The sequence below is a fragment of the Castor canadensis genome, chromosome 8 (genome assembly GCF_047511655.1).
Source record: "Castor canadensis chromosome 8, mCasCan1.hap1v2, whole genome shotgun sequence".
NCBI classification, from domain to species: domain Eukaryota; kingdom Metazoa; phylum Chordata; class Mammalia; order Rodentia; family Castoridae; genus Castor; species Castor canadensis.
The window spans coordinates 88,559,331-88,569,714 of NC_133393.1; the positions used below are offsets into that span (position 1 = coordinate 88,559,331).

General features: G+C 38.1%; 1 long non-coding RNA gene across 1 annotated transcript in view; it reads left to right on the forward strand.

Annotated features, from left to right (window-relative positions):
• LOC141425756 (uncharacterized) overlaps positions 1 to 8,327 on the forward strand; it is a 42,454-nt gene extending 34,127 nt beyond the window's left edge. The window contains exon 3 of the long non-coding RNA XR_012450842.1: positions 6,183 to 8,327. This is a non-coding gene — a long non-coding RNA (uncharacterized lncRNA). The remainder of the gene's footprint in view (positions 1 to 6,182) is intronic.
• The last annotated feature ends 2,057 nt before the right edge of the window (positions 8,328 to 10,384 follow it).

A 10,384-nucleotide genomic window follows, 5' to 3' on the forward strand; every position in this document is an offset into this window, starting at 1 on the left:
TCTTGAGTCACCCCTCCAGCCCAAAATTGTTCATTTTAAAATTCACAGTATTTATCTTTTTCTCTGCATTCTTTTTTTTTTTCTTTGAAACAGGGTCTTGCTTCATAGCCCAGGCTGGCCTTTATCTCAGTTGTCCTGCCTCAGCCTCCCATGTGCTGGTCTTCCAGCCATGTGTTGCCACACCTAGCCTTTGTTTTCTTTAACACATTAATCATGGCTATTTTAAAGTGTTGTAACTCCGTTATTACGATCAACTGAATGTCTGCTGCTGTCGTTTGGTTTTCCTTGGTTCTTAGTTACATTTCTTTGGTTATTATTTTCTTTCCTTCCAATCTTTATTACATGTCAGACATTGTGGAGGGTTTTCTGTTTGTTTGGTTTTAGTGTTTTTAGACAGGGTCTCACTATGTAACCCAGGATGGCCTCAAATTTATGATTCTTCTGCCTCCACTTTCTGAGTAGCAGGAATTACAGGTGTGAGCCACAGCACTCTGCTCATACATTGTGCCTTGAAAGACCCATAGAAGCTGTACTTGATATTGACCATCAGAAAGGATTTCCTCTTTTTTCTCTTGAGCAGATAGCAGTCAGGGTCTTATCATTTTAACTCACTCATGATTGAGTTGGGTTAGGGGTAGTTTGCAGGTTTTGTAAGATCTAGTCTACCTCTGGGTTGTCCCTTTTCCTGAGGCACAGCCTTCCAGGCTTGCGATGAGAACTTAGTGAGTCTGACTCTACATCTTTGAAAGACTGCTGAGTGGTCACTTGCTCCTTCCAGAAATTTTGGGCTTAATCTGTTAATTGCTTAGCCCCTTACAGCTTCACAGTCTAGCAAATGTCTTGAGAGGGAGATTAGTTGGAAGAGGACTTCCTATCTCTTCCAAATACTATGAGATTATGGGAGTTTATACATTGCCTTTTAGAAGCCTGGTCCTGACTTCCAATTCCTCTATGTAGCCCAGCACTAAAACTGGTCGTATCTGTGGCTTCCCAAATTCTAATCTGTCATGGTAAACCCTAGCTGATAGATCAGACCTTACTCATTTCTCTTTTACTAAATAGAGTCCTTTCGCATGGACGAATTCAGTCTTATTATTGTACAGAATTGGAAAATGTCCTCAAGGAGCAAAATGGCTGGGGCTTGAACTCAGGGACTCTACCACTTGAGATACTCCACCAGCCCTTTTTTTTGTTTCAAGATAGGTCTCTCGAACATTTGCCCAGGCTGGCTTCAAACCACAATCATCCTGATCTCTGACTTCTGAGTAGCTAGGATTACAGGCATGAACCATCAGTGCCCAGCCTAAAAAATGTATTTTAAATTGATTCATTAATTGTACATATTTACGGAGTACAGTTATGATAATTTGATAAATGATGTGCAATGATCAGATCAGGGTAATTAGTATTTCCATCTCCTTAAACATTTACATTTCTTTGTGTTTGTGTCTTCAAACTTTCCTTTATGAAATATAACAAGTTGCTGTAAGCTGTAGTCACCCTTCTGTGTGGTAAAACACTAGAATTTATTTCTTGAACTGTCTTATTCCCTCCTTACCTTACCCTTTCTAGCCTCTAGTAATTGCTATTCTGTGTTCCCTTCTTCCATGAGATCAACTTTTTTAGCTTCCATGTAAGAACATACACTATTTGGCTTATCTCATGTAACACATTAATCCCTGAGTTCTATGCATTTTGCTGGAAGTGACAGTTTTATTCCTTTGTAAATTTTTTTAATATTTATCATGGGGCTTTAGAAATTAGATTTCTTTTTTAATACTAACAGTGACTTGGTATAAAATCTTTTTAAGAGAGGCTTGCTTTTGGTCTTATTGGTCATAAAATGTGACCTGAATGGATGAAGATCTATCTGTCTGTCTATCTGTCTGTCTATCTATCTATCTATCTATCTATCTATCTATCCATCTATCCCTTCTGTTTAGAGATGGTATCTCCACGTGTTTGGGTATTGTAATCTGAGTTTTTTAGACCAAAAAAGCTTATACCCAAAGGCCTGAAAACTGAAGATAACGTAGTTATTTTAAAAAGAGGTGTGTAAGAAAATGAATTCTGGCTGTGGGTATAGGTCAGTGGTAAAGTGCTGACCTAGCATGTGTAAGGTTCTGGGCTCAGTCCAGAGCACTGCAAAAATAACATCATCTTCATCTGAGGTTCATTTATCAGGAAGATAGGAAGTAACAGCGTTATGAAAATATCACCTTGGACAATTTTATTATTTATTTTTATTACTGTTGTACTGGGGGCACATTGTGACATTTACCAAAGTTCTTACAATATCTCATAGTTGAATTCACCCCCTCCATCATTCTCCTTTATCCCTTCTTTCCCCCCTTTTCCTGGAATAGTTTCAAAAGGCCTCATTTTTCCATTTTCAAGTGGTAGAGTTCTTACCTCACATCCATGAGTCCCTGAGTTCTAATCTCCACTGCAGCAGAAAAAACAAAAAGAAGAAAAATGTCACCTTTAGATCAGTGACAAAGAATTAAAACCTCTCATTTGTGTACATTCTATCAGGTTTAAAGATACCAGTCATTTTGTGAGTGGGAATGAAATGATAAAACATTTGGGGCAAGTATGTGTGAATTCGTATTACCTTATTTTGTTGTTGTTTGATGCCTAAGCTGGCCTCAAACTCATGATCTTCCTGCTTTTGCCTCCTGAGAGCTAGGTGTGTTTACCTTTAGAGTTTCAACTTACTGCTTGATAGTGGCAGTGGTAGGCACATGTCATGTTCACTTTGAAGACGTTCTCCAAAATGTTTCGTAGAAACTCTCCCATAAATACTCCTCCCAAACCCTTGGCCTAAGTGCATAGGCTTTGGAGGTAGGCAAATGTGGGGTTGAGTCCACTCTTATTTGCAGTTATGTTATCAATAAGTAATATTTAGTTAGTGTTTACTGTAGCCAAGTGCTGTCAGTATATAGCCATCCTTTACTCTCAATGCTTGGAATAGCCCCGTAAAGTCTGAGCTGATAGAGATGCAGGCTCAAGGGACTTACTTATCACAGGTAAAGCAAGGATTTGAATTCAGGTCTGGGAAACATGAGCCTGTGTGTGTGTGTGTGTGTGTGTGTGTGTGTGTTTTGTTATCTCACCTCCCTCCTCTGTGACATTGAGCAAATTTCTGACATACAGCTCTATATTTGTACTCTGAAACCCAGAATACTTTGGAAATTGATAGTCTTTTCATAACTTACTTGGTAGGAAGAATGGGACCTGAATGGCTGCGGAGCTATTTTATTTATAATTTATTTTGAGATGGGGATCTCACTGTGTTACCCAGACTGGTCTCACATACCTGGGCTCCTGTGATCTTCCTGCCTCAGCCACCCAGGTGGCTGGGACTATGGTGTATGCCACCATCCCTGGATATTTGTGTTTCTGTTTATCCCGTCTAATGTGAACAGTTGATATCTTGCTGTAAAAATAGTAATGGGTTAGATTAGGAGGTGCTGCTGTAGACCCTTTCTGGAGGAGTTACAAAATATATGGCATATGCACTGCCATATATTTTAATTTTCTAAAATACAGGACAAATTTGGGAAATTTTAATTTCTTAAAATACAGGAAATTGTAAAATCTGAAACCCTGTAAGAGATCGTGGCCCTCTATTTAACTTGTATACCGCATCGTTTTCTTATCTTAGTAAGAATTACAGTGTATGAAGTAATTAATACACGTAGGTATTTGAGATACCTGGTAACAGGAAGCATTGGGTTAGTTTGGATTGTTGGATCATTCTCTTGCATTTTATATTCAGCTGTACGGGGCTTGGACGTGAAAGCTTGTGCATGTAGAAAATGTGAATTGTGTTCAGCTTGCAGCTGTAGTTCAGCGCTGTATTGTGGTGGTAAGAGGATAGTGAGAAGCCATGCTTCTCACATTACAGAATGTGGCTATTTAGAGCAGTAGTGATTTCTTCCTGTAAACGTACATTTCCTGTAGTCCAGGGTTTCCTTACCTTTTCATGCCATTGCGCACTTGGAAAATCTCTTACTGCAATGAATTAGCGGAGAATGTGTTTCTCTCTGCTTCTGGAGAATCCAGAACTGAGGGGATCATTATGGCACACCTGTACTACCTTGGCAAAAGTCTATATATGTCAGGTGTAGGGGCAGGATAAATGGAATAGAAATTATTAGTGGGTTTACTTTGGCTACTTACTTCCTGTAAATGTCTACTTTAAAGCATTGTAGAAAGTCCAGACAATACCTGGATGAAATGCAGAATTTTTTAAACAGCTAGGTCACTTAATTTGTTGTCTTCTAGCAGTCAGAAACAAAATGGAGTGACATGTTATTTAATGCCTTATAAAATGAATTCATTGGCTTCTTAAATTAAGCATATTTCACTTGTAAGTTAGAATTATGAAGAAATTAATGTACAGAACAAAACAAATTCAGTTTGACTGTTAGAAATTATTTGCGATGGGTTTAGAGAGGGGTACGATAAGAAGCAGTTTCACATGTCTGCATCTCCCCATGCCAAACTAAAAGCTTCCCTGCCAGATAAAAGGGGGGCAGAGGGTTGATTGTCATCTGGATAAATTATTTCTAGAACATGTGCTAGGACACTGTCTCCATTTATCAATTCAGTTTTTAGGAGAGTAGGGAAAACGTGCAGCAATTGTGAGAGCAGAATACCCCATATTTTGGGGTCAGAGAAGACAATGTATATCTTATTGGTTTCCTCTTCCTCTCCTCTCTTCTGTTCTCTCTCGCTCTCTTTTTTCTTTGATGGTACTGAGATTTGAACTCAGGGTCTTGCACATGTTAGACAGACACTCTACCACTTGAGCCACACTCCCAGCTGTATTGGTTTCTTTCAAAGGATTCAGGGGAAGATTTCTTCTTACTGGTCTGTGTGTGGTAAGGGAGCTTCTTCCCTGAACCATAGTGGTTGCGTATGCTAGACAAATGCTCTACCATTGGGTTACGTCCTCCTCTGTTTGCCAGTGGGCTGTTGTGGAGGGTAGGGATAAGAGAGTTGCATGGGTGGAAACTGTTTACCTTCTTGACACTCAATACACTTAGCTCTGAGGAGCCTTGGAGCTCTCTCTGCTCAAGCTGGGGCCTTTTCAATGGAATTTTTCAGAGGTAGTATATTATTTATTTCTTTCCTTTGTCTTTTTTTTTTTTTTTGCTTTTTTATTTTGTTTCCAAGCTGGTGGGGGGTCTCACTAATTTTGCCTAGGCTGGCCTTGAACTCACAACCCTCTTATCTCCACCTCCTTAAGTAGCTAGATGGCAGGTGAGTTGTTCCACCACGCCCACCTACAAATATACCTCTTGGTAATATCTTTCCACCTTTATAGTGGATGATTCTTTAATAGCACACAGCTCAGAATATTATGTTAATTTGGAAAGAATGTGATATGGATCCAGGACTTCTGTGAACTAGAACATATTACTTATTAGTCATGTTGTTTGGTTTTTCACAGAATGTTACATATCCATTAAATCACAGATCTGAATTATATGACTCTTAAGCCTGCCAGTGTGCCCTAAATAGCATGGTAATAATTTTTGTAATTAAAAAAAATACCAGAAGAACAAAAGAAACAAACAAACAAACAAACAAACAAAAAAACAGAAAGAAAAAAGATGTACCGATGAAAATTCCTTGCATTATGGAAACAAAGATAACAAAATTCTAGAAGACATGGAGTCATGACAGAAACCATGCATTGCATACAAATGTGCACATATATTGACATTTTAATTTTATTATTACAATTATTCTCTCCTGTTATTCCCACAAGCATGTTGCAAAGATAAATAAGTCTCAGCTCATTATTTTTAACCTCAGTAATGTAAAGTGTTGATGTTTTTAGGTTTAGGGAATAGATCACTGCAAATTCTCTGTATTTGTTGGAAAAAAGTATATTATAAGTGAAATTTGCAAAGTAGACAAATTGTAAACTATAGCTAGAACTAGTGAGAAGTAGCACAGCTTGAATAACTGGTGTTCACAGAATAGAGTGTGAGCCCTACGGCTGGCCCAGATGGACACCCAGGCCAGATGAGGGAATCAGAGTGTGCATACAAAGTGTTAACCAGAGACTCCACATTTTGCAGAATTCGCTTCCCCTAAAACAAATAAAAATACTTTGTCTTTTAGTAACGTTTCCCAGAATTCAGATCTCTCTCTTTTTCTTTTAGAAAACTAAAGAATGGGAAAAAAGAAAGACCAAAGCAGATATGGAAGAGTATGTGTGGATAAATAGCTCCTCAGAAAAAAGTATCTTGGAAACACTTCTTCAAATTAAAGCTGCTGAGAAAAATTTGGAAGCAAATAAAGAAGAGCTCCTTGGTACTAAAGAAGTTGAAGATTACCAAAAACGTGTTGTTAGTCTTAAAAATGAAGGAGAAGATGAAATTAACCTTTCTCAATACAAAGAATCAGTGAAAATTTGACATGAATTATGAAGTAGAAAAGTCTGCTCTGACTGACTTAATTTTATGATACATGTAACCAATATCTAATTTTACAGAAGTGAAAATGTTTAAAACTATCATTTCATGTCATTAAAATACTCTTTCTTACTAATGCACAGTGACAGTGATTATTTCAGAGTGTTTTAATTTATACATTAGAACAGTTAATTAGAAGATCACTGATTTCTCAGACTCTAAGGTGTTTTTATTTCTATATAACTTTAATATTCATGTTTTATATATGTTTGATTGCTTGTCACTGGCATATTTCTTTCCTCCCAGATTGGCATTTAGTGCTTGCTCTTAAACAGACTTTGGTTATTTGGAAAGCCAGGTTCAGAACCCAGCTCCCTGACTTGCAATTCAGTGCTTTGTTGACTCGTTTCCAGTTCTGGGCTGAATCAGGTCCTCAGGGATATTTTCAAATCTAAAAATTTGTTCCTTCCCTTCCTCCCTTTTAGGGGCACTTTATGTTGATTCAGTTCTGCTTAGCATCCTGCTTTCTGTTTTAGAGCTCATATTGCAAACCCAGGCTGGAGGAAAAGTACAAGTAGATACCTGGCGTTCACCCCTCTGGATGCCCCAGGTAGAGCTGCCACAGCTCGGGAAAGAGTGCGGTGTAAAGATCTTCAATTTAATTGAAGCAAATGACAAAGTGAAAACTGTCCTAAGAAGCATCCCATTGAGTTTGAGTTTAGCTGTTAAAACATTTTTTTTTTTTTCAGTGCTGGGGATTGAACATAGGGCCTCAGGCTTACTCGGTGCAAACTCTGCTCTTGGGGCTAGAATCCTAGCCCAAGTCAGTGATTTTAAGTGTATTTGCAAGTCATTTCTTAACACTTCCCAAGTTATTGACAGGTGGTTCATTTACAATCACAACAAAGGAATTCTTGAGAGGTCATTTGCCTAATAGACATATTTTGCCTAACAGAATTAGAGAATATAATTGAAAGTAAGAAGCTATCTCAAATCAGTTGTCTAAATCATTTGTATAAAATGAAGTATAATTTGGTATTAGCAAGGCCAAAGTCTACAGGTTCTAAAAGACAAAAATGTGGCTTTGAGTATAAAAGAGAAAAGGGAGTATGTTGTGTTTCTTTGGATGCAGATAGTGAATAAAAAGCAAACAAGTAAAAATGACTTTTTTTTGGTCATGTTTAGAGCACTTAGGAAGTATGTCAGTACAGGTGCAGTGCACGTGTGTAATCCCAGCACTCCGGAGGATTCTGAGTTTGTGGCCAGCCTGAGCTAAATAGGAAGAACCTGTTTCTTTTTTTTTTTTTAAATATGGGGTGAAGGAAAATAGATACAAAATGGGGTTGAAGAAAGGAACATTTTGAAAACACTGGAAGCTGAGGGGACATCATTTGGGTTAAGGGCAGTCTGTTGTGTACTAACAGTGCAGGTGAAAGCAGAGGTTGTGGTGTGTAAAAAGTTCATCCTTGCCCAGAGACAGGTCTGGCCTTTATGCTCAGCCTCTGAGAGGCAATCTATGTAATGCCTGATAGGAGGGTCTTTGTGTAGGGTGGGAGCCAGTGCAAAAAGATTTGAAGGTGGACCCAGACATGCCAGAAAAACCAACTATATGATTCAGGGTGGGGGCTTTGGGTCACATGGTATCAGTCCACCTGGCAGCTGGGATCAAGTACCCAGGCAGTCAGTGAGTCAGTCATTCCTGTGTGATGGAGCCCCAGTAAAAACTTTGGACTTTTAGACTCAGACAAGCTTCTCTGGTTAGTAATACTCTGTGCAGTAGTGGCCTGACTTCAGAGAGGACCCCAGAGGCTAAGCATTTGAAACCTTCCTGGACTTCAATTTATTTGCTTTTTCCCTTGGATGTACCTTTTCTTTGTAATAAATTATAACTGTGCAAATAGTAGCTTTCATTGAGTTCTGTGAGTTCGTCTAGTGAATTATCTAACCTGGAGATGGTATGCAAACACTCCCAATTTACATGTGGTGTCAGAAATAAGGACAGTCTTGTGCCACCTTTGCTTCAGCAGCTTAGCCAATTCCAAGAAATTACTTGAAAACTTAGGTTGCAGTCATTGAAGTCTAGTGGCAAAACCTTAAGTGCTATAAGGTTAATACAGAAATGTCTCAAAAAGATAGTTGCTGTTACTGTAATTTTAGCAATAATTAAGCAGCACTCTTTGTCATTAATGGATCCTTTGTCTTTTAAAATCCATTAATTGTTGCAATATATACAATGAACATCGTCATCCATCATTATGAAGATTCTACGGGATCCTCATAATACTTTTTTCTTTATTGGTAGTGCAGCCATTTTTGACCTCAAATTCCTAAGTAGTGGAGCTCAGAAGTTTAAACACACAACTGAGAAACAGGTCAAATCTGTGCTATTAATTGTAAGGTGCTTTACCTGTTTTTGTTCCAGTATTGGTATTTCATAATACTGGATAGTTACAGACGTATTAGAAAGGGCCTAAGTTACAATGCTGGGGAGATTTCATGGTTATTTCCTACGAAGGTGTAACGACATTGGCCTTAGTTATTGATTGGGCCGTGAAGTCTTTGGCTGTTTCTTAATAAAACTGTAAATTTTATTTGGTTATCTTTGGATTCCAGTTATTATGGAGCCTTATAGCCCCAGTTATTTGTGCTTTTTGCCTGACTGTAGTCAAGGTTGCCTTTTCAGGCCAAGTTTACTGAGTTTATCTGAAGAATAGAAGAGGGGCTGAGGAAGAAATGGAGTATGTTTGTTTCCTTGCAAGGGTAGTTATAGTTTTCTCAAGTGAACTTGAAGGAATGAGTAAAATTCTAAGAAACCCCAAGGAGGGCAACATTTTTTCCCCCTTCATAGAAATTTTTGGAAAACTTATAAGCAATTTGTACATAATTAAAAGTACATAGGTTTTTAAGAGAATGAATGTACAAATAACCTATAAAGACAGTTTCCTGAATTATTTGTTTAAATATAATTTTAAGGGGCTGGGAGTGCAACTCAGTGGTAGGGAACTTTCTTAACATGTGCAAGGATTTGGGTTCAATCTCCAGCACTGCAAAAAAATAAATAATTTATAATTATTTATTTATAATTTAAATCTTGATATTTCCTCCACCCATGAAATAGTTTTGTTTCTCTAATGTATTAGGAAATAAATCAGTAAGATTTAGGATCCAGGCACTGATGGCTCACATCTGTAATCCTAGCTACTCAGGAGGATCAGGGTTCAAAGCTAGCCCCAGGCAAATAGTTTGTGAGACCCTATCTTGAAAAACCCATCACAAGAAAGGGCAGGTGGAGTGGCTGAAGTGGTAAGGACACCTCCCTAGCAAGTGTGAGGTCCTGAGTTCAAACCTCAGTGCCAAAAAGTTTTGTAATACTTAATATTATGAATCACTAACAAGTTAAGTTTCACTGATTAATTTTTTTTTTGGTAGAACTGAAGTTTTGACCTCAGGTTTTGTGCTTGCAAAGCAGGCACTCTACCACGCCTCCAGTCCATTTCGCTCTGGTATTTTGGAGATGAGGGTCTCATGAACTATTTGTCCTCAAACTGCAATCCAATCTCAGCCTCTCAATTACTAAATTTTTAATCAGATTTTTATTTGCTGTTGGTATCCATTGCTAGAGATTTTGTATACTTCTATATTAAAAGAAATAGCAAGTTCCTTTTCCACCTAATTTCAATACATTTAAAGAAAAACATCTTTTAAGACACTGGACAGTTTAACATTTGATGAACTCATACTATCCGGTATTTATCCATACTAAACAGTATTTGTCCATCTTGTAATAGGATTTTCCCTTACCCTTTGTGCTTAATGGCTTTCTTTCAGGAATGAGATGAAGGGCTAGAAGATGTGGACAGAGCAGGGCTGGAGATGGGGTTTGGTTGGTGTGGCATTCACCTAGTATGCAGGAGATCCTAGGCGTGATCTCCAGCACTGCCACAACAACA